This window comes from Coturnix japonica, chromosome 1 (genome assembly GCF_054131305.1).
Source record: "Coturnix japonica strain WE chromosome 1, WE-NBRP24, whole genome shotgun sequence".
In the NCBI taxonomy this organism is placed as follows: Eukaryota; Metazoa; Chordata; class Aves; order Galliformes; family Phasianidae; genus Coturnix; species Coturnix japonica.
This window is the reverse complement of record NC_140663.1, coordinates 121,065,425-121,089,710: the sequence shown is the minus strand read 5'-3', so window position 1 is coordinate 121,089,710 and position 24,286 is coordinate 121,065,425. Positions and strand designations below refer to the sequence as shown.

The 24,286-nt window shown below is 42.9% G+C and overlaps 1 protein-coding gene across 33 annotated transcripts in view; it reads left to right on the top strand.

The window, feature by feature from the left end:
• Nucleotides 1-1,897: 1,897 nt before the first annotated feature.
• The window catches only part of INPP4A (inositol polyphosphate-4-phosphatase type I A), a 96,842-nt gene continuing 74,453 nt past the window's right edge, over nucleotides 1,898-24,286 (top strand). For all 33 annotated transcript variants that reach the window (XM_085533038.1, XM_085533031.1, XM_085532982.1 and 30 more), the window contains exon 1: nucleotides 1,898-1,938. The gene's annotated coding sequence lies outside the window, so the exon portion shown is untranslated. The remainder of the gene's footprint in view (nucleotides 1,939-24,286) is intronic.

The following is a 24,286-nucleotide window of genomic DNA, read 5'->3' as shown; positions in this document are numbered from 1 at the left end:
TGTGACAGTAGTTGATATTTATTCCTTCTATTTGTCAGCTTGAAGAGCTTGTCTTTCCTTCCTCAGTGTGTCTACCTCTTTCTCTGCCTCTTAAAGAATTTTAAGCAATAAGTGATAATCTAATTCATATGTGTGGAAGCTGAAATAATTTCATGCTGATTATGTATATATATGCTTCAGGAAGAATAAAAATAAATATAAAGCTTAGATAATTAAATACCACTTACAGTGATGGTGCAGAAGCTCCTCTTGGAGATGAGCAGGCAGGTGATGAGTTGAACCTCTGATTTTGTTGTTGGCTTGAGCCAATGGAGATCAAAGGCTAAAGTAAATCTCGTGTTTGGTACTGAATGCTTCAGGATTTCTGAAGTAATTTAACATGAGATTGATATTGCTTGATCTGATAGGAAGCTTTCACACCATGAAATGCTAATGGTTCACTGGGCTATCTAGACCAATGTAAAAATATATATGTATCTGAATACTGGATTGCTCTAGAGACTGTTCAGTGCCAGTATTGTGTACCATAACGCTCTGTCTAAAAATGACTAATTACATAATTGCCTTGGGAGTAGGAGCAGTGTCCTACTTGAGAGCCCTTAATGTTTCCTGTGTGATTTACAAAGATGCTGTTTTATTAATGGAAAACCCCGCGAGCTCTAAATTTATGCGTATGATTGAACTTTTTTTTTCCTGTCACACAACAACATTTTCCTTTGAATAACACGATGTTAAGCCTTTTGTGCTGTGCTATTCCACTCTTATTTCTTGAAAAATACAGGTTTCCAATCTGCGGTGGAATTTTCAAGATTGAACACATAATGTCTTTGGATCTGTGACAGAGAGTCGGAAGTGGCACCCGAAGTCGTGCTGGTGGTTACTACTGAGGAAGTACCAAACAAATTTCCATTGCCTCTCTCACTTCTTCCATTGGTTTCAGGTTGTGGCAGGGCCCAAGGGTGCTGGGTGTTTCTAAGTTTCACACTGCAGGCTGCGGCTCAGCCAGTGTTAGGATGTGCCTGTGTCCTTACTACATATCATTTCGTCACTTTGTTCTCTTGATGGTGTGGTCCTGCAAACGCTTCTGTATTTGCATAGCTGTGAGATTGTGCTGCAGAATCATAGAGTCGTTAAGATTGGAAAAGACCACTAAGATCATCTAGTGTAACCCACCCCCACCATGCCTGCTGCCCATGTCCCTCAGTGCCACATCCACACGGTTCTTGAGCACCTCCAGGGACGGTGACTGCACCACCTCCCTGTGCAGCCTGTGCCACTGCAGCACCGCTCTGTGTGAGGAGAAATTCTTCCTAACACCCAACCTGACACTCCCCTAGTTCAGTTTGAGGTCCAAGCGCAAGTATTTTGTTGGAAACTGAGAAATACAGAACCGCAGCAGCATCATTCTGCACACATAGAATCATAGAATCAGAATTATAATGGTCTGGGTTGCAAAGGACCACAATGATCATGTAGTTTCAACCCCCTGCTATGTGCAGGGTTGCCAACCACCAGACCAGGCTGCCCAGAGCCACATCCAGCCTGGCCTTGAATGCCTGCAGGGATAGGGCATCCACAGCCTCCTTGGGCAACCTGTTCTAGTGTCACCACCCTCTCTCTGTGTGAAAGCAGCAGACTGCAGCCCGTGCCCCAGCGCGCTGGCAGCAGCTCGCCCTGCAGCCATGTTGGCACAGCTGCGATACCTGCGGGGAGAAGGCCGTGAGGGCCACCTCTTGGCTCCGCCATTCCCGCCCGTTACGTGGTGCTGCAGGGACCCGCTTTATTTACTTGTTTACGTGCTTGCTTACGCATCCCTCGGCTCCAAGATGGAGCGGGGGCCCGCAGGGGGCCGGGCCGGCCGGAGGGGCGGAGCGTGGCGGCTGCTCCCGGTGCCGTCACAGGCGGGTGCGGCGGACGTAGTGGTGCGGGGCTGCGGAGGTGAGTGCGGGGCTCCGCGTCCCGAGGGGAGGTCGTGGGGCCGCGCCCGTGTCGCTTCCCTTGTCGGTCGGTCGGTCGGTCGGTTGGGGCGGGAGGGGCTCCTTGCAGCGCCTTGCAGCCGGGCCGCGGGCTCGCCCTTTGCCGTGGCTTCGGCGGAGCAGCGTGAGAGCCGAGCGGCGGCGTGTCCCCGTGCTGACGGCTGCGCTGCGGGCCCGGACCGTGCATGCTGCTGCAGAGGAACCGGAGCGGTTCTGACACACGAATGTGCGCGAGAACTTCTTTACAGTGAGGGTGACGGAGCACTGGAACAGGCTGCCCAGGGAGGTGGTGGAGTCTCCTTCTCTGGAGATATTCAAGACCCACCTGGACGCCTACCTGTGTGACGTGGTGTAGGGAGCCTGCTTTGGCAGGGGGGTTGGACTCGATGATCTCTAGAGGTCCCTTCCAACCCCTACCATTCTGTGAAGCTCTGCCTGGGTTGCGTTTTGAGCTGGAAAAGCAGAGGCTCCCGATGTGTTTGCGTGCCCTCGAACTGCAAAATGAGGGAGATGAGCTTGCACAACCCTGTCGTCCTGGCAACGAGATGATCTGTTTCCCCTTGAGAAGCGACGGTGTGCTGCTGCTTGTTTCACAAGGACTCGGTGTAAAAACTTACCGTGGTTGGTTTTATTTCTTTCCTTCGTCTGAAGGTTTGGTTCAATGAGTCGCGCCTGGGAACTTGGAGGGCCCTCAGAGGGAACGTGCTGTGTTTGGAACTCGTTCCCTTGTCTGCTGGACTTTGAATGCAGGTGTTAGATGGGAGCACACGGGAGGCAGGCACACATCCTCTTGGTGCACATTCAGAGTTCAGTGTATTCTTAAGTTTAGAAGTCTGGTGCTTCCCATCACTGCCAAATTTGGAACCTCAGTGGTCAAACCTTAGCACTGGAACAGGCTGCCCAGGGAGGTGGTGGAGTCTCCTTCTCTGGAGATATTCAAGACCCGCCTGGACGCCTACCTGTGTGACGTGGTGTAGGGAGCCTGCTTTGGCAGGGGGGTTGGACTTGATGATCTCTAGAGGTCCCTTCCAACCTCTATGATTCTGTGATCCTGTGATTCTGCTTCTGTCCTGCTTGCTGTCAGCTGAGGCAGAAGCCATCGGCTCTCTTTGCAGTGTGCCTTGAACTCTGGCTAGAGTAAGGAGCCAACCCCTTCAAGCGCAGTGTGGCAATGCAGGTGCTGTACTAAAGAGAAGAACTCCCTTCTGAAGAGAATCGGCTGTTAAGGTGAATTCAGGCTCATGGCATGTGCTTTGTTACAGGGAATTTTAATGATCTAACTGCTAGTACCTAAACGTGAAGTTAGAATGGAAGGATACCTTCTGGATTGCCTTTGTAGATTACTTTATTGAAAATCCTTCCCCATTTCTTTCCTGAGTGTTGCTTGTAGGTGAGACTTGAGTCCTGCACAGAGGCAGCGGATCAAGTGCTGTAGGCATCGTGTCCCAGAGCTCTGCTCTTTGCTTCTGCCTATCGCTTTCCCTTCCTGTTTCTTTGCTGACAAAGTGAATTTCCTCCCTATTGTTGGTTATCTAGCTAAATCTTAAACAGGCATCCTCTGCAGAAATGGTGTAGGAAAATCATAGAATGACCTGGGTTGAAAAGGGCCTCAGAGATCATCTAGTTTCAACCTCCCTACCATGGGCAGATCACTGATCACTAGAACAGGCTGCCCAGAGCTGAAATGCTGTTGGCCTTGGTAGAAGAAAGCTTTGGGATGTGCGTACGTCTTCCACATCGATCAGGTAGATGGGCATAGCCTTGGATGTGTCAGTCATACACATTGCTCTTTAAGTAAATATAATGAGCTCTTTGCCAGATTCTCCCAGCCTTCAGATACAGGAGAAGTTTTACTTCCTCTTTTCCACTTTACTGCCACTTCTTGCTTTCCTTCCTTTGCTTCCAGTGATCTTTTCCTCTGTGCTCTCTGCTTGCTGCAAGGAAATTGTCATCAAGGATCAGAAGCAGGCTGTGCTTCCAGGGCAGACCCGAACAACTACTGGGGCAAAGCTGGTTGAGAAGGAATCATGTGCTGAACGAAATGAGGAAAAGGAAAGGGGCATTTGTAAATTGAAGAAGTGACTGAGAGGAGGGTGTGTGCCTTGGCTGAATGGGGAGGGGGGTGGAGTTTTAACTAGCTTTGATGGTTTGTGCTGAGAGAGGTGTGCTGGAAGTGGCAGAGCACAAACTCCCAGTCCCTTACCTGGTGGCTGTTGCTGCTTTCCCAATTTCAGAAGCTGGGGTTACATCAACCAGCACAGGTGGGTGTTGTGGTTTTGCTTCTGCCAGGCCGCCAGCCCAGCTGCTTCTCTTTCACAAAGGAAAGGGAGGTGCCGGCCCTGCTGACATTGGTTAGCACTTCTTGAAAACACTATGTGAAAGCTGCGCTGAGGTATGTTCACTCAGGAAGAAGGCTGTTCCTGCTTGGTCGTACTTCCACCAAGTGTGAATTTCTTGAATTTATGCTATTTTTTCCTAACATGCAGTGTGGAAATCGAAGGGTGTACCTTGGTACTAACTTAACTAAAACCATATTAATGAAATAAGAGAAAATAACATTGTTTTCCCTCTACAGACAATGTGAGGTCTTGATCTTAGTGGACATTTTCTGTGTGCCTTATGATACATGACAAAGGATTTCTGTGCAGCTGAGGTTTGTGAACATGTGTCTTTACTCAATGAAAGCAAGCTGTTATCCAGGCTTTATATGCGATCAGCAGAATACACTGAGAAGAAAGACACTGGCATTCTTGAGCTGTTGCGTGTGGACCCAGCCCACTCATAAGAGCTCTTCCATGGTGTATTTCTCTGGCAGGCCTGCATGGTGTTTGTGGCCTGCTGCTCCGTTGTGCTGACAGAGAAGCCTGTTGTATTTGAGCTGATGTTCCTTAAATGCAGCTCTGTTCTTCACGTTTGTTGCAGGCAGGGCAGATTTTGTGGAGGGGATAACTGCGTGCAGGGGAAAGGAGCACAGATGTGGTGTTGGTGACTTCTTTTTCAGCTCTTTTCTTTTTTCTTTTGATCCTGTAGCTACTTTCTACATTTGCTAGGCTGGAAATTACTGCTTCCCACAGCAAAACAGGTGGACAGGTGCTTGTGCCCGTGCTTTGACAACTGCAGTGCAAAGTTCAGTGGCTTAATTTAAACCACTGGTTTGACATTTCTAGAGAGTGCTCACTTGATCTGGTCCATTGACTTTGCTTGGGAAGCAGTAAACTTTAACAGCAGTATGGAAGTATCTTCAGTCACCAGAAGGGCTTGGGTGAGGACCTATGTTGAGAAGGGCAAGGGACTGAAGGAAGAAGACAGCAAGCTTGTCTTCTGGTTGAGACCCTCATCCTTCTAGAGGCTGAGGACACAACTCTGCCACTCCCTACAGGTCCCGTTTGGTACAGGGTAACTCATCCAAAACTTTTCCTTTTGCCATTTATCAATTCTATGCTCCTTGTCCCATCTCTTTGTTCTGTCTCTACCTGTCAGTTCCCTGCTCTTCTGGGATCATCTGCAACGATTCCTCCCAGCCAAGTCATTTCTTGCTTTATTTCTGTCCATAGTCCTGTTTTCTTTGCCACCTTTATGTTTTTAAACTGTCTTTGCCAATATCACTCTTCTTCTCTTGCTCCTTTGTCTGGCTGTTTTCCCTTGCTTTTGGATTTGATGTTTATCCCTTTTCCCCTTAGGCATGTCTTTAGAAATACAGGTTCTGTTGGCAGCGTCCAGCCTTCCAAACTGGCGTGGCATGATTACTAAAGGGAAATGTTTTCTCAGTCCCTCGAGCCTGAGCCTGTAGGACTTGAGCCTGTAGGATGGCGTGTATCCACTAAAGTCAACTGAGGAAACTGAATGTTTTTGTTGGGGGTGGGGGTTATGAGGGGAGGAGCATCTTTGGACATTTTAGTTGTGAGTAAATCTCTACTGTTATCTGTGTTTACTTTGACTTTTTAAAGCATTAGGATAGAAAGGATCGCTAGCTTTTATTTATTTATTTATTTTCTTAATTTATGTAAAGCATGTTTTTCTATTAGCCTTTATTCCTGGCAGCAGCTGAGCTGTTTTAGCTGAAATTAATGAGTATTTTTTACAGATCAGCCTGAGGCAAACGCTCACCATGAAAAAGTTCTGAGCACATGCTCTGGGGAAATGTAAACAACTGAAAAAAACCAATTTTAAGTGGTGTGGAGCAGCCATAGTTAGATGGTGGTGAGACCAGTCATACCTTCCAATTGCTCCAATTCCAAAAGCAAATGGGATCCTGGGCTCCATCAGGAGAGGGGTGGTCAGCAGGGATAGGGAGGTGATTGTCCCTCTCTACTCTGCTCTTGTGAGGCCCCATCTGGAGTACTGTGTCCAGGTGTGGAGCCCTCAGTACAAGAAAGACATGGAGATTTTGGAAAGGGTCCAGAGGAGGGCCACAAAGATGATCAGGGGGCTGGAGCACCTCCCCTATGAGGACAGGCTGAGGGAATTGGGCTTGTTCAGCCTGGAGAAGAGAAGGTTGCGGGGTGACCTCATTGCAGCCTTTCAATACCTGAAGGGAACTCACTCCCAGGAGGGGAGTAAACTCTTCAAAAGGGCTGATAATAGTAGGACACGGGGAAATGGTTTTAAGTTAAAAGAGGGAAGATTTAGGTTGGATGTTAGGGGGAAGTTCTTCACTAGGAGAGTGGTTAGGCCCTGGAACAGGCTGCCCAGGGAGGTTGTGGATGCCCCGTCCTTGGAGGTGTTCAAGACCAGGTTGGACGGGGCCCTGGGCAACCTGATCTAGTAAATGTGTATGTTTGGTGGCCCTGCCAGGCAGGGGGGTTGGAACTACATGATCCTTGAGGTCCCTTCCAACCCGGGTCATTCTGTGATTCTGTGCTCCTCTCCTCCTGAGGTAAGATCAAGAAGTGCTTTACAAAGCAGGAACCTGTGTATCTCAGCTATTGTGCAGTGACAAAACAACATCATGTTGACATGCAGTGGCACGTAAGAGGTTTTTAAACAGATATTGGCATAGTGATAACATCTGAATGGCTCGTCCTGAAAGAAATATGGAAAATTCGATGTAGCAAGGAACCATTTTCAATGTAAACAAAGACTTTCCTGCTCTTCCACTTCTGATGAGCATATTAGAAACGTGGAAGTGCATCTTTGCTTGTCATACTCCGAAACTACTCCCCTGGTTTCTCTCCCCAGACAATGACGTTTTCCCAAATAGAGATGAAGCATTTCTTGAGCACTAGATCAAGAGGTATGGCCACATTCATAGAGTATGAGAAAACTTGAAGAAATACGTGACAAAACAGAATGTGCTCTGATGGAATCCTTTCTACAGTGTGTTTCTCTTGGCAAGAACAGATTACACACGAAAAAATCTTTTGTTTTTGTTGATCTCTTTTGTTTTCACAGAATCACAGAATGATCAGGGTTGAAAGGGACCTCAAGGATCATGTAGTTCCAACCCCCCTGTCTGGCAGGGCCACCAAACATACACATTTACTAGATCAGGTTGCCCAGGGCCCCGTCCAACCTGGCCTTGAACACCTCCAAGGACGGGGCATCCACAACCTCCCTGGGCAGCCTGTTCCAGGGCCTAACCACTCTCCTAGTGAAGAACTTTCCCCTAACATCCAACCTAAATCTTCCTCTTGGTTTGACCCACTGTATGCTTCAGTAAAACTATCGCTTTTCAAGACGAGACAATGAGAACATATTTCTGGTAGCTGGTGGCCAATTGTAGCGTGTCCAATACACAGGCTTCCACCATGAAGTCTGGATTTGCTGCTTGCCTTGGGCTAGATGTGGATATGGAACAAGCCTTGCTAATCTGCATCAAGTTCTCATGTAGCTTTCTATCTTTGTTTGCAGCTTCTGCGTCACGATGTCTGTAATGTTCTGTACTTTATATATTAGTGGTAGATTACAGCTCTGTGTTCCCAAGAGGTTTCCTGGCTGAGAGCAAGCAATCTTTGTGACCAGAAGATTATATACTCTATAAAAAGACCGCACAACAAAATACAGCCTATCAAGAAAGCCACATTGAAGCTCCTGTAGAGAGCAAATCTGCAGTGAGACTTTTGCATGTGTCTCTATTGAACGTTTCAGATGAAATATCTAATAAATATATTGAAAGAATGTACCTACATAAATATTGAGCAGCTCTATTGTATAGCGTAGGCAGACTTGTTAGAGTGGAGAGATGTATGTCCAGGTGCTGTCAGAAACAGGGAACTTCAGCACCCTGCAGGCTCGAATGTGGAATGAGCAGTGGCATCGAAATCTGTTAGGTAAAGTGGGTGTGCTGCTAAGAAATGGGCTCTTAGGATGCAAATAAAGCCATTGGAAGTTATCAAATATGGTTACTTCTCAGCAGCTGCTCAGTGGATGGAGGTGGAAGGGAGGCTTCTGCTCTGCTGCAGGAGCAGCTCTGCAGGTAGAATAGCTGCTTGGTATAGGGAGCCTTATAGAGCTGCCCTAGAAACACTGCTCTTCAGTCCTAGCAGGAAGCAGGCACACAGGGGGTCATTAGTGGGGAATGGATTGCAAGGCTTCGGCTGTGTCTCAGTGCTTTTTATAATGAGCTTCCTTTGCAGGAAGAGCAGCTAAAACTTCCAGTGCTTTGTTGTTAGGTAAACGTCTTGTCTCACACAGATGTTGCAGAGGCTGAAAATGTGTGTGGTAATGGAATTGTCAACCGTGGGCATTTGGAAATCGTATGAAGCATTCATATGAGAGGCTGAATATTGTAAGAGTTGTGTAAAACAGTCAGTAGGACCGGTGATTCCTGATGGAATCATTGTTGGAAGTTCTGTTTCTGGGTTCCTGTGAGGCCTTTCACAGTGGATGTGAGGATAGACAAACCCTACATTTGTTTGGGCTTCTAAATATATCTGAACTTATGTATCATCAGAGTTCATGCGTAGCTTGGACAGTTGCAAGAAACAAGACTTGAAAAGGGGGAAGAAAAAGAAAAGGAAAAAAGAAACCGCAGAAGTGGATCTGTGAACTGTGGGGGGACTGCGGTAGAATTAGCAGTCAGAAAGTGAGAGCATGCAGAAGTCTAAAAACTGGGAGATTTCTGTTTCTCAAAAGGAAAATGAAAGGAGAAGCAGCCTTCTATGCAGTAACATTTTTGCATACTAAAATAATGCTTAAAACCTTCAATGCGCTGAATTGGGAGGTCTATTACAGAGGCAACGTAGGCTGTTTAACGTAATAAGTATTTGCTGTACTTTCAGCATCTGCCTCCAAAATACAGTGGGGAAAAAAGGAAGCCCCAGAGCAAAACATGAGTTACTTAAATCAAAGAAAATGATTAATTGCAGTTTGTATACAAAGAACATAATACTTCCCAAAGTTATCCTAAAATATTCTGGTTTCCATCCTTTGATTTTAGTGGTGATGATTAATACTGATATAAAAACTTAGCTATGGTTACTGTGTGGGCAAAGGGGGAATATATAAATTTGAATTAGTTTCCAGAGAGATTTAAAAATAAAAGCATGGTTGTTTAAGTGACAGTATCTTCACCAGGCTGTTGGCTCTGAGGGAGTTGCAGGTTCACCTATTGTTGGTAATCTGCAATTATGGTCTCATCTTTCCCATTTCCGACAGCTCCAGGATGCATATCAACTTCTCCCGTCTCTGTCCAAATGAAAAGCTTTTTTAATGACCAGACACTCTGCTAGGATGCTTTGCAAGGTAAAACTATCTTGGCCACTCTATGTTGAAGCTGGAACTTTGTGCTATTGAGACGTTGGCTCATGGTCCTTTCTGTCAGGTTGCTCCAAGTACCACAGTGCGCTGGATATAAAGGAGTTTTGTTTTATACTAAGAAACTGCCATATAGAGTTCTGACATAATATTCTGGCCTGCTGGCCTTTAGGTGCCCAGAAAGTCATTGCTCAGTCCCTACCTGTTGGAGCTGGAGATTTTCTTTTCCATCTGCTTGAATCCCAAGTCTGGTGCTGACGGCAGCTCAACTGCCAGGCTTTATCTGAATTTCCATATTCATCGCACTAGACGTTGGCTTTCAGACAGAAATGGAGACAGGCTCTCTAGTAAAGAGTCACAGAAAATCTGCTGCTGTCTGCACTGTCACTTTGCTGATACCACAGCTTTTAGTAGGGTACTGGCAGTTAATTTGTACCCTACTTTCATTTCTTGGTGCCAGAGAAATGCTTGAAGTGATGTGGCTGTACTCCTGCTGTTGGACTACTGACTTCAGGCAAAGCTGAAATGAAGGAGGAAGAGGAGGGGTTATGATAGCGTTGTTACAGCTTGGAAACACACTTGCGTAGTTATCATTTGAAGGTGTGATGTTTCAAAATCTATTGTCTGTATTTTTAATGTAACTCTCATATTTGTTAATATATTTTGGAGTTAGAAAATACACACAGTGCTTAGACAGCATTGCACAAAGTTCCTACTTGAAGCCAGAGCTTTGGCCCCTCTGGAACAGGCTATTTGCTTAATCATACTCTGTTGGATCTTACCTTCTGCTTTTTCCACCCCTCTTTTTTCACCCATGGTTCACTTGGTTGGCTGAATATATGTTGGTTGGATGCATCAGCATGAAGTTTTGCAGATGGCCACCAGCCTTAATACATGTGAAGCTGTGATCACAGTTTTCTAAACAGTGCCAGAGATGCTGAATTATGTTTTCAGTATTGCCAAATCGCTTTAATCGGTCTTGACTGAAAAATGATGGCAGAAATCCCAGATTAGTAATGGTGCTTCAGTGAGTCGTTAGCAATAGTTGTCGAGATCAGATTTTATGAAATACTTCTTACACAAAGGGGGTCACACAGTACTGAGGAGGAGCTGCTGTGGTGTAGTTGAGATAGAGCAACTACTGAAAGCAAAATGGCCATCTGGATAAAAAAGTAAATAAATCAAAATGAGGTGCTGCTACAGCTGCCCAGGATGGGTGCCCCCATCCCTGGTGGTGCTCAAGGCCAGGCTGGATGGGACCCTGGGCAGCCTGAGCTGATAGGAGGCAACCTTGCCTATGGCAGAGGGTGGGTTGTGAGGGGGGCTGTGAGGTCCCCTCCAACATGGCTGTTTTTAGGCCAAGGAGAATTGTCCATTGCAGAAGGATTTTGTGCCAGCATCACCGATACAAACCAGGTCCTTCCATTTGAGCTCTGCAGTGCTGAATGTCTTTTTTTTTTTCTATTTAAGCTTTGAATTTCTGAAGGGTTGTGTTTTGACAGCTCAGAGGAATTAAGTCTTAAACAAATAGCTTATAAATTTTGAGCAATAGCAGCATATTTTCCTTCATGCTGCAGGTCTTGAACTGGAAGGGCTATTTTTAATGGAAAAAAGACACCTACAGGGGAAAAAAGGCTCTTTGTTTAGATTACCTTGGCTTCATACAAACATTAAAAAGATCATTCATTTTTTAAGCTCCTGTCCAAAAGCATTTCTTAAATGTACAAACTTAACCGAGCGAAGTGATTAAATGTTTTTCTGGTATTCAGACTAAGAGCTCTGTTTGAAGAACATGAAGCGCTTGTCTTCTGCTTGGATTGAATGCTTCTACTTTTAAAGCAGCCTATTTCTGCTTACCACTTATTTAAGAAACAGAGAAGAGCGATAGCCTGTATTTAAGTCTACTTGAAAACATTCATGTGAAGAAAATGCTGTATGTTTGGCTGGACTTTTGTTCAAGGAGGAGAAATGATGTAACGTTTTACTTCAGTGGTATTGATGCGCTGCTTATTTTTCTCCTTGTGTTTTGTCAGGGAATTTGGAATTGCGGTCACTTTCATAAATGCAGGCATATATATTCTAGGATTTGGTTTAGCATTTCACTCTTCTGATAGCTAACAGTCCTACTGTTAGAAACAAAACTGTACATTGATGTGCCAGAGTTTCAGTATCTGTAACTATGATACCATTCACCTTCCAAGCTCTTTTACGCTCCAGGTTTTGGAATGTGGTTTAAGCTGTCATTTTTACGGATGTTTTTAGAAATTTCTTGAATATTTGTTTTTTTGTTGCTCATGGTTTCAGATTTACTTTCAAGTTAGCGAAAACAAAATATTCAAGAAAAATATAAATAATATAATAAAATACATTTTAGCGACGCATGTTTGAGCTTGGGATGTTTAACTAGTGAAGGAAAAGCAAACCAGTCCAGATCCAGCAGTGAGCTGCAGCATCTCTCAGATGATCATGTTGATTTCTCTCAATTGATTGTAGATGCCAGAGAATCATAGAAGCACAAGGTTGGAAAGGACCTATAAGATCATCTAGTCCAACCGTCTTCCCTTTACCATACCTACAGGAAACCCCTAAGCCTTATCTCCTAGCTCCCTATCCAGGCGCTTCTTGAACACTGCCAGGGATGGCGACTCCACCACCTCCCTGGGCAGCCATTCCAGTGCCTGACCACTCTCTGAGAAAAAAAGAAGGGAATAAATCTATTTTCGTATTCATTTAACGTATGTCAGTGTCTGTTGCATGCAAGGAAGGTATCTAAGGAAAGCAAGCACACGTTCTGTACTGTCGACTTTGAGGCAGTTCTATATTTTTGTGTGTTTTTGTAAAAACTGGACTTTTTTCACATGCTATATTTGTTGAGCTCGTTTTCTGTTTGCTTTTTGTCCCCTGGATAATTCTAGATGTAATGAAGCGTATTGCAGTAGGGTTACAAGGGTTTTGTTTGTTTTGTGGTGGGTCTTATTCATTTATTTATTTATTTTTGCTCTCGTCCTCCGTTCCTTTTTAAGTAAAGAAAACAAATCCCACAAAAACTCATTTGATATTTTTGGGTTCTCGTGTCTATTTCTGACTGCTTGCATCGTAGGAGGAAAAATGTGACACAGCTCATAGCAGGGTGACACTCAAGGCTCTGTGCTTTTGGTGATCAGAGTTTTAGTCTTTTTTGAGCATCCCGGCGATAAGTGTAAGCAGGAAAGCATTGCAGTAGCTCTTTGGGCTTTGAAGTAATGTGGTGGACTGACTGGCACAAGTCATCACCACCTGTCCTTCACTGCCTCTGGGTTTGTCTGAAGCAGACACTGTTGGGGGGATGTGTGTGTAGGACCGCACCTCCAGCAGTGTAAAAGGGAATTCATCAGCCTCGTAAAGAAAGCTCCACGGTACTGGGCTCAACCTTGGTCCTCATCTGAGTTTGTGTTGTAGTTGAGCTGTGGGTCAAGTTCTTGGTTTAGTCAGTTAACAGTTTGTGGTAGTTGAATGGAACGGGGGTCCTGAATTTGAAATGTATGTTATTAATGTAACTTTGAGCTTACTCAGGGGCATGAGGTATGTGGCTGATTATTACAGTACAATCATTAGTGGCCCTGCTTTGGAAAAAGTGTTTTGGTTTCTCCCTTAAAATGTGCATGAAAGCTTTAATACAGAGAAATGTCTCACTACATGTGATATACAAATCAAGTATGATAAGGAAGATAACTCATGACAGTAAATTATGATCATTTACTTGCTGATCAAAACTGTAGCTGTCCTTGAAATAGCCTTTTAATTTCAGTGACTCGGAAAACAGTTGGTAGCTGTATCATGTACAGTGTGGAGTTCTCCAAAAACAGTGAGAAAGCCAATCAAAATATTATTGTTTTTCATGTTGGCCACTAAGGACAACAGACCAGAAATGGTAGGTAAAAGAGGATAGGGTGATGTTTTTGTTGTTTTTTGTTGTTTTTTTTTTCCCCCAGTATTTTTATAAACATTTATTTTTTATAGAAGAATTTCAGGTCCTGTTTTGTTGCTGGAGCATAAATAGTTCCCTGTTTGTGCAAAGAGTTGATGATGGCAAGCACCTGGAGGATGAAGGCTACACAAAAACACACTTCATCTTTGCTTACAGTGTCTGCCAACTCATGCTCAGGAGTCTTTCATCTTAGCCCTTCTTGTCATTTACAGGCTGCTAATGCTGCCCACTGAATTGGTCACAACAGACTGTTCACAACCTAGTTATTTTCCTCTCTTTGTGATCTGCTTTGTCGCTTCCTCTGACATCAGTTGGTTCTGAATCAAACTTCCACATCGCAGAGATCAGAGATGAATAAAAGCATTTTTAAAGGCTTGTGATAGGAGGAAATGCAAGCAATGCAGGAAGAAGCACTGTTATTTACAACAGCCTCATAATTTAGTCTTTGTAGCAATTGTTACATTTCTTGCAACTGACTTCCTACTGTGGTTTGTGCTGCTTGTGGTTGTTACAGACAATTAAACCTGAAAGTCTACTGATCTCCACTCACTGTAGCATTAGGTGAGACAGATGTCAACTGTTGTAAAGTCCACTTTCTCACTTAATTCAATCACAATCCTGTAGCTTTGCATTTCTAGCTCTAAAACCAGGCAGTCTATGAAAATATGTAGTGAATGTCTGACCTTCGGAGTTTTGGTTTAGATCTCTGTAGCTGCGAATGTTACAAAATCATGCCTTTATGCTTCATTTTAAGTATAGTGAGGTATTGTATTGCAGGATTTATAACTTGAATTCTTCATGAAGTAAAACAGGCTGAGGTGGAGCGAAATAATTTGTAATTATCATGTGAGCAGATAGAGAAGTTGTGACTATAAAAATGAATGTATTTCTCTCTTACGATGGACATAAAACTGGTGAACCACTGAAAATAATTTTTAACAGTGCTGGTTTTTTTTTCTCCTGCAGAGAAGCTTGAAATGGCAAGCAAACATTAGGCACCATAATAAGTAATATATAGGGAAAAATAATGCTGGAACTTATAGCTCTTTGCTTTTAGATGGGGAAATAAAAGGAACTTATTTTATACCAGAATAGCATCTTATTCTGATTTGTCAACAATATCTAAAGAGTGTAGCTCTTGCAGGTGAGATCTCGAGTGTCTGCATGTAGTTCTGTTGAGGAATAGAAATCCCCTGCTTTAGCATCAGCATCTCCTTTCTGCTCACAGACCTTTGGACCTGAGAAACCATTTGTTGGAAGGGAAAATACAAGAGTGGTAGTTAAGTGTAGCAGATATGGTTTAGAGGTTTTCAGGTAACAGTTGGAAACCAGCTGAAACAGGATGTGCTTGTTTGCACAGCATTGCTGTTTGTGCTGAGGATGTCTTTGCCCTCCTGTTTGTCTGGGCCATGACCCAGTTGTCTGCACACGGTAAGGTCTGCGCCTGCTGGAGTGGGAGGGAAGGGCTGACTCACGTTGGCTTTCCTGCAGGTTTTACAGGTGTAACCAGCACCATTTGGGCTTCAACCAACTTGCTTAGGCCTCTGCAGGTAGCTGTGGTAGAGAGACTTGAAGCAAAGAGGTGAGAAATTCTATGGTGTGTCTACGGCTGTGAGTTCTTTCTGGTGAAGGGTTGTAGGGATGATAGTGGTTCAGAGCTGCGTGTATTTATTGAGCATGCTTCCTCTCTGTTTTCTGATGAGTGTGGAGACTTGAGATACTTGTGACTGACAGTGCATATTGGATTTCTGTTCTTTGTCTGGCAGCTGTGCTCTGAGTTCCCCTGGCACAAAACTCTGCCTTGGGAAACTGAATTCTTCCTGTGTTTTACCCAATTTTAGATATAGAGAACAGCTTAATGTCAACTGTTGGTGCTTTTTCTGTGCTGAGGGACTTCACTGACATCAGCAAAGTTACTTGCAGAGTAAGAAGTTACTGACTGGAGTCAGTGTTTTAAATAGCTTCTGTTAAACAAATTGTCTACAACCATAGGGAAGAAGAGTTTATCCTTTAGCTTTTTTTCAATGAAAATGAAAGGAAGTACTAGAGGGAGTTGGCTTTGTGGCTGTTTAGTCATTGAGAGCGTCTGCAGCACGATGATGTACAGTAGAGGTTTGTGTCTTTTTAGGGGGATGTCTCACATTGCTGTTGTCTCTCTGAGAATAAAGCACTGTTGTTAGGAAGGGATGTAGCTCACTTCTTCCATCGTTGTGGAGAAGAACAAAAATTCATTGCTGAGATATAAAACATAAGAACAAAAAACCCCATGTTACTAGTGCTTCTAACACAGAGAAAATTAGACCGATGTCCTGCACAGCCTATCTAAAGTAATATTAAAAGTTAGGATAGTACTTATGTTGATATTTGTGACAGTATCTACCAATTTTTAGCATATGAAGTTTGTCCCAGGGCCTTTATTGGTGTAACCGCTTGAGAACCCCAAGGAATTGCTGTTTTGTGTGGAGAACTGTTAGGGTTTTTTACACAGCAGACAAGCCGAGTTTGTAGCTTTTCTGCAAGCTGGTGGTTCTTCTGATACTGGGGCTGAAGTTCTGGGGCTGCAGGTTGCCTGGACCTCCTTTCTAAGGAAGGTTACGGATGGTTATTGGCACAGAGTTATGTTGCTTAAAAGCTTCCAGGAGAAAACAGTTTTGGCCTTTGCTTTCAAAAAGGACACCTGCCCATTGGCATATTTTTCAGGTAGGTAATCAGGTCTGCACGCTTTTGTGGCAGCTGTGTTTTAATCATTTGAATGGTGAGAAGGCAGATAGACCTGGCAAAACACAGCGAACAAAGAAACTAGCCAACTGTTTTCATGTTTTTACCTTGCAGAGAAAGGTGAGGGCTTGACTGTAGTGCTGAAGTGGGACAATACCCTTAATCAACCCCAAGTGTGCAGGTCTCACCCGTCTTTCATATGTGTGTGCTGCAATAATAAATTATATATATACATATATATGTGTGTGTGTGTGTTTTCAAACTTGGCATCGTTATAAGAATTTTCCAGAAGACTGAATGCTCTGTGGATGTTTGAGTGGTTAGTCGCTGCCTAAAATAAGACATACCATTTTAACTACTTATCTGAAGAATGTTACTGTCTTTTTCTTCTGAGGAAGAGAATTGTTTATTATTATTAAGGCGGTTTTCTCTCCCCTCAATTTGTAGCCTGAGAGCCAAAGGACTAACGGGCATTTCCACAGTTGTCTCCTATCTGTGCTTGCAACTGATGGTAGGAGCAGTGTGGGACTTGACAGCATCTCAGAGATTAGCTTGGAGACATCCTGCTCTGTACCAGCTGCTCTCAGCACTCTCCCAAATTGAATACTAAGAATTCTATCTGCCAGCTTGTGTTCTTGCTAGGATTAATTTGGGGCTATTTTCTAAAACTGGAGCTGTTCTGCTTTGCTGTACAAGTTGAAGTATGTGGAGTGCTACATGAGCTGAAGACCATTTTTCCTCTGTCTGATGCCTTATTCTTCACAGTGCTGTGTCTAAACTGGCTTTGTTCTGTACCTCAGCTGTTACTGTCTTCAGCTTTTAGAAACTAGGCAGCCCTTGGTTGAGACTGGAATTCTATCATAATGATTGTGTATCCATCTCTCTGTCCATCTGTCTTTTCCCACTTTCTTCCACTGCTCTTTGCACTGTGAGAAAAATGAAAAGTTTCAGATTTCTGAGGAAAAATGAAGTTGAGTGACACCTCCAAACTTTCCAAAACGAAGATGTAACAAAGCAGTCCTGTCAGTTCTGTCTTCAAGTGCTTGCTATTCATCTTCCCAAGAGGGCTCAGTACTTCGTGGCTCCTTCTGGCAGTGTTCACTCAACAGGGAAGAGAACAAAAATAAATCAGGAAAAGGACTGAGGCTGGAGAGCAGCCATTCATGCACGGTCCTTCTCAAAATAATCTCTTATTATCTCTTATTTAGGCAGAATTCAAGGCTGGCTTTTGCCCAGCACAGTTTACTACTTAAAGTATAAAAAGCGGTTTGTGGACTTCCAGAAGACAGTGAAAGGCATCTGCTTCAAGAAGTTGTGATTTGTGCCCAAGTCCCTTTGCTTCCTCTGTCTCCCTTTGCTGTTTCAGACCTTCCCAGAGAATCTCATTTTCTTGTCTTGCAAGCAACCTGTCAGCCAGGCAGCTTACAGATGTGTGTGTGTCTCTTCCAGCCACTCCTCTCCTGAGTCTACCTTGAGATCTTTCTCCATCATAACATTTACTGTGCGGTTTGACCTGCATTGCCGTTTGCCATTTTCAATTCCCTGTTCTCTGAACTAGATTGCGCTCTGCCTTCCCGGCTCCTTAGCGCAGCTGTTAGCATCCACCGCAGTGCCTTTAGCTTCTCTCCCTTCAGTGCCATGCACTGAGAGCTGCTCACAGGTTGGTATATTGACCAGAGCTCTTTTTGCTTACTCTTCACTCTCCTGATGCTAACATTGATTTCCTTTGCCTGGCTGAGAGTGTCAATTCACCAGCTCTTACATTTCCTGTCTATCATCTTCTAAAAACATATCATACCTCAGAGCCAAATCCTTCCTTATTCTATTTTGAGCTCCACTTTTACTGGTTATTCTGCCTTTCAAACTTTAGCACTTAGGTTGCTGCGGCATTTCTGGTTATCTGTGGGTTCTGTTGCTTGCTAAATTTGGTTGGGGCTAGTCAGCATCAGCAAACTGCCTCTCTGTGGTTCCTGGGGGAAAGTGAGAGCTTTTAGAAGCTGATTCCTGACACATACTTTGCTTCTATGCTCTGACTCGTGCTCTTGCTGCCTTGTTTCTGAGGAAGTGAAGAATTTGATATGTTTGCTGACTCTTGTTGATGTAGTCTGTTCAACCTTCACAGTGCATTTAATGGATATGCATGGGTTAAGGTAATTTTCAACCCATTTAAGAGATCAGAAGTATTACACAACTATCGGAGAGTGAGTTTTTAATTTATCGTCTTAAATATTCCTATATTCCTGCTTAGTGAGTAGGAAGAATCAGCAGTTTTCTTTATTTAAAGCAAATTCTGCAGTTTCTAATTTTCTTGTATTATTTCTAAATGTGAGATTTTTTTACAATACATTGTAACTCTACAGACTATGTATTTCTTCTCTTTAGTACCTAGATCATGAGTTTTTAGTCCACAGTGCCAAGAAACATCAGAAAAACAATGCTGGAAAAGGTTCTCATAAAAGCAAAACAAATAAAAGACCACAAGCAAGATACCAAAAATATGCTGCCTTTCAGTGTGGAGGAACGTTTATGTGGGTTAAGAAATAATTATTTCTCTCCCTTATAAAAGCTATAATTGCTACTAATTTAATGCAAAGTTTGTTACTATTTGTATAGTGTTTCAGGCAGGTCTCTCAATTACATTTATGGCAGAAGGAGCAGGGGGTAAAGAGTGGGTAGATGAAATGTGCAACCACCACCACAGCAATAAAAGGCTTGTACTGATTAGCTGCTATCTAAATTACAGATTATAAAAATAAACATGAAGCTTTTTCATGTGATAATTGACAATGCCAGGTCCTTTTGAAAACATATGACCGACCTGTTGTACTAAAGCCTAAAAAAACCAAAAGAATAATAATAAAGAGACTACTTAGGAACACTGCATGATTCTATAACAGGTACTGCTCGCCTTTCCTCCCTTCTTAGATCTACTGTAAAAAGAAAGGTTAAGATGAGGATAGCTAGTTTTTACTTGTCTTCCTTTAATTTTAATGTAATGTGTCAGTTTCCTTTTCCATCCTAACCACAGCTGTTGCTCTTGAATTACAGCCTGTGTAAAATCCATCCATAGTTATGGTTTTGGATCCCATAGTTGTGGTACCCTGCTGTGCCTGGATAGGACTCGAGGAACCTGTGGTTTAGTGCCAGTGTTTGTCTTTACTTGAGACTTCCTCAGTGAAGCAGTGCTATGCAGTCGTTAGCTGATAGGTAGGTCACTGCTTAGGCAAAATAGATGGTTCTGTGGCTATAAATGACTACTCACGTGTTAGGGAGAGAAGTTCATTTTTCAGACTGTGCTGAAGAGCTGGTGCAGATTAAGGACTCTTGTCTTCCTACATCTTTGTTCAGCTTGGTGTCTCCGTTTAATCTTGATATAATCAGCAAAGAGAATTATGCTGTATTCTATTTCAGAAGCCCTTTCACAGAAAGATATATATATATATATATTTCCCCAAGAGGAATTAACAGAGAATTACTGTAGTCCAAAATAGCTTTAATCGATAAAGTATTTTTACTCTACCTGTCTTTATGGATCACTCTGGCTTACGTTTCTATCACTGATCTATACTTGCATTCAAAGTCTTTTCATTAGGCCTTCTTTATCTTTAAAATTATTTTGTTTGCAAAAGTGAATGTAATTTGAAGCATACCTTGATAAGAATGTCTGTCATTTATTAAATAGATCTTTAAACACTTCTGCACTGATTAGAACCAACCTTAAAATAGTTTAAAACTATTTCTCCTTTGTCCCATCTCTATGATGTGTGAAAGAGTTTATGCCATACGTATGATGAGGAGCTAAGTGATTAAAAGCTATCTAAAATCATGGAGTAAGGATGTCAAAAAAAGAAATACCTTTAAATGGCACAGCTACTGATGCTTTTCCATGGCCTACTTTTGGGAAAAATCCCTGATGATCTGAAGTCAATTAAGTTCTGAATGTCAAAATTTAGATTAGTAATGGAAGAAATGCTTTTCCATTATCAACATTTTTAATAAGATATTTCCACCTCAGGCTCCTACTGGTCTTGATTTTGCTATACAAGATAAGGAGCTGCTGTGTACAGCTCCTTAATCTTTACGTGGTCCCAGTGATACTTGGTGACATTAATCTGGGGAATAATTTCCGATGCACTACATGTAGAGGCTGGGCTCACTGTGCAACTTAGTTTGTGAGTTTATGGATGGAGAGCTCATTCTGATTAAATTGTTACATAAAGTATTTTGGGAAAAACAAACAAATAATGAACTTGGGGAGAGGGAGAAAAATAGTGCAGTCTTGGCTTTTGTGCTCGTTAGATCTGTTACTAGTCAATATGCCTCCTCATAGTTTTTTGTGTAATGCTGTATTATACCATGCTGCAAAGGGCAAAGACAGCCATGAATAGGAACAGATCTAGGCCTGTAAATGTGTTTAAATAGGCAGTTCTTCTTCATGACCTTTTATATGAGGAACATACCAGGAGACGATTTCTGTACTGAGGATTGGAGCTTGTTAACTTGCAAAGGAGTACAGCTGAGTTGAGAAGACAAGACGGAGCATTAGGAATCTGCTGAGCAAACACAGAAGTCTTACGTTACAGTTCTTTCTTCTTGCTAATGAGGAGAAGTAAATTCTGTTCAAAAATGCTGAGTAACAGTCAGTGCAATTGGCCAGCTTCACATTCAGTTTTGCTGGTTTTTCATTTAGTTTACCCAGTGCAGCAGATGGTACTGAGAAAACACTAAGTCTTTGCAGCTACGTTCTCCAGCATGAACAATAGTTCTTTCTGAGGTATTTGAAGAACCTCCCAGTCTCAGGTCACAAAGACTAGCGTGAGATCTACAAGTCTTGCATTGTGAAGTGGGAAAAATTGAACTCGGAAAACGTATAGAGCGTATTGAATGAGTGAAATGAATGGATATAGGCAATTCCTACTAGAGCACAGCATTTTCTTTGACAGCGCAAGGAAATGTAACGTTTAAGTCATATATAGTAGCATCTGATTGCCTCAAAATGAGTTTATGCCTGGGTTTGGTTGTCTCTTTTGTTAGGACTTGCAGTTTAATGTTCAAGTGAAATTATTATATCAATGGAAAAATGGGGTATGCTGGTTTGAAACAGAGGGGTAGTTGTGTGTTGTAGAGAAATGTAAAGATTAAATCAGAAAATTATATCTATGTTAATGGGACAAACTGTAATATTCTCAGAAGCGCCTTCTCTGTGATCTAGATTGAATTATAAGACGTACATAAAAATTGAGTTTACAGATGCTTCCATACTTGTGCTGAATAGTTTTTTTAGGAAGAGGTGAGTTTCTGAATTAAGGGAAAAACACTGGGCAGATGTTAATCGGAAATAGTACATTGTTTGGTTATGAAGTTCAGTGTGATATTAGGATCTTGCTGACCTTCCCTGTCAATGCATGGGCAGATGTTGGCATAAAGAGGAAAGGAGAACAGAAGTGGATAGATATGAGCAGGCCGGCTGCCAGAAGATCAACTGACTCAGTGCTGACATCAAGTGCAATCTGGGGAGTCCTTATGTAAGCCAGCTTTCCTGTGCAGCAAGTGTGTCCACATGTCAATATGCAGGAGCCTTAGAAAAGTCTTTAACCTGGTCTCTCATCTGGTCAATGCATGTGTTGTCACAAGTTACATTTTTCTTGTATTATTTTAGCCACTTTCTCTGATCTCAGCCATCTGCATGTCTCCCATTCACTCCACTGAGAACATACCATAAAGAGGAAATGGGAATTTAAATCATCTTGTGCATTTTCACTATCCACGTAGTTTGTTCACAGTGCAGGAGATGTAGCTTTGGGTTGTTACAAGAGATAAAATATGTATCTTATTTGTGTCTAACTCCTAGTAGTGTGAGGTGGTCTGTAAAGAAATGCACTTGTATGGTACAGTGGAAATGGTTTCACACAGCGTCCTTTGGATTGCTTTGCTAGCTGTTACTTTTGAAGAGATGCTACTGAGGCACTGGTGGATGATGTGTTGATGGTACCAAGCTCAACCACGGAAGCACCTCCTTTTATTTACCTTCAGAGACCTTGAGATGACTGTGATAAGTGCATCCTTTGCCCTCCTCCCATGCCAGTCACTAAGCTCTGCTTTCATTTGTGGCTTCTTCTGTTTGCTTTCTGTGCAAGGTAAAGGTTCTGGGACTGATGCTGTTACCAGCGGATGTTTTCATTTTCCTAAGAAACAAACTGTGCTTTGGTCATTGCACATCACAGTAGCCATGGGAGTTAATTAGCTGGAAGAAACGAGCCACCTGCTGAGGTACATTAAAAGGGAACTGTGATGTTCTACTGAGCAAGACACTGAGGTCTGGTTTCTGCACCTTCCCATAGGGCTCAGATAAACCAGGCTGCAAACTGTTAGGATGAAGCAGAGTATGTATGTAGATGAAGGAGGGGTGACTGAAAGGGGGAAGGTGGAGGGAAGGTGTCACTGTGGATACTGCTGGTGTTCCTCAATCTGCTTCTGTTACTCTAATGCACTGGAAGCCAGCAATGTCCTTGAATGCTTTATATATATATATATATATTCATATATAAAAATAATATATACATGAATATACATATATATTATATATAATAATATATAATATATATTATATAATATATATTTCATATATTTCATCTCTTTGAGGTCTTAAACAGCTCTTTGAGTCATCTTTCATCAGAATCTATCCTTCTAGATGGACCACAGTATAATGTTGAATGGCGATATGCTGAAGCATGCCTTACATTTAAAAACAAATAAGAGCAACAAAGTGCCTTCCTGTTTTGTTCTGTGTCATAGCTGCTGTTTGGACCGTGTCCTTGCTGTTGGATTCATGCTTAAAATTCATGAGGGTCATGGCTGTTTTTGGGTTATTTGGGGTTTTTTTGTTTGCTTTTGTTCGGTTTTCTTTTTATCCTCAGGCACACTATGGAGTTTAGTGTATCTCCATGACTGTGCTTCAAGGATTGCTCTGCTTGGCTTGATTTCATCTCATCTCTTAGTCCCTGCCAAACCAGTGTTCTTTGCTGCTTTGAGATACAAGGAGGGAGTAAACATTTGCTGTCAACAGCAGAAAGTTTGTTCTGTGGCTTTGATAACAACCAGATTTGGTAGTGAAGAGAGCAACGCACCTCCTTGGATTGGCTGGATGGCCTTACCTTTAATTTGATTCAGCTTTACAGCGAGGTATCTCTCTAAAAAGACAAAACCACAAGAGCTATAAAAGTCGTGCTTTGATGTTAGCTTTGCCCTGAGAATTCTCAGTGCAAATCTGTTTATCTGGATGTTAGCCAGCAGGACATTTGCTAGGGATGAGGAAAGATGTTCTGCTGTAAATGCTTTGACATAAACCGAGTGCCTTTTCCCAAAATATCTGGGGTGTTTATATGAATGGCTGATAAGCAGGTCTATGCATTGTAATGGCATAGTTCCTCAGGCCAGCAGCTTCTTTTGGCAATACTTTCTTCATTCATTCCATCGTGTTTGTTTCCATGCGGTTGACCTGCTGGCTCAGAAGTAAAGGATTTCATCTGCCCTTCCCGAAGCCTTGGTTTACTCAGTGCTAATTGCTTGGTATAATAGGACTTTCAGAAATAAAGTGTAATCAGCACAGTGCTGCATCTTAACACTGTCAAGCATGAAGTGCTGCCTTTGGCTTCAGAGTGCCTGCTCTCAATTGGAAGTGGTGGGGAGTCTGGCAGGCCTGGGGAGTGGCAGTGTGATCAGGTTGCTTTGTGGCAGTCAGTCCCTACTGACATGGAGAGATATGGGGAAGGCTGCCAGAATCCAACCTTTCCCCAGATACCCTGTCTGTAATGCAGCTGTGCTCTTCTATAGGCGCTTTGTCCTGGTATCAGGCACATAAGCTTCCTTCTCATGCACATGTAGTCCTGCAGTCCTTCCAAATGCTCTCCTCTCACTGCATTTAATTCCA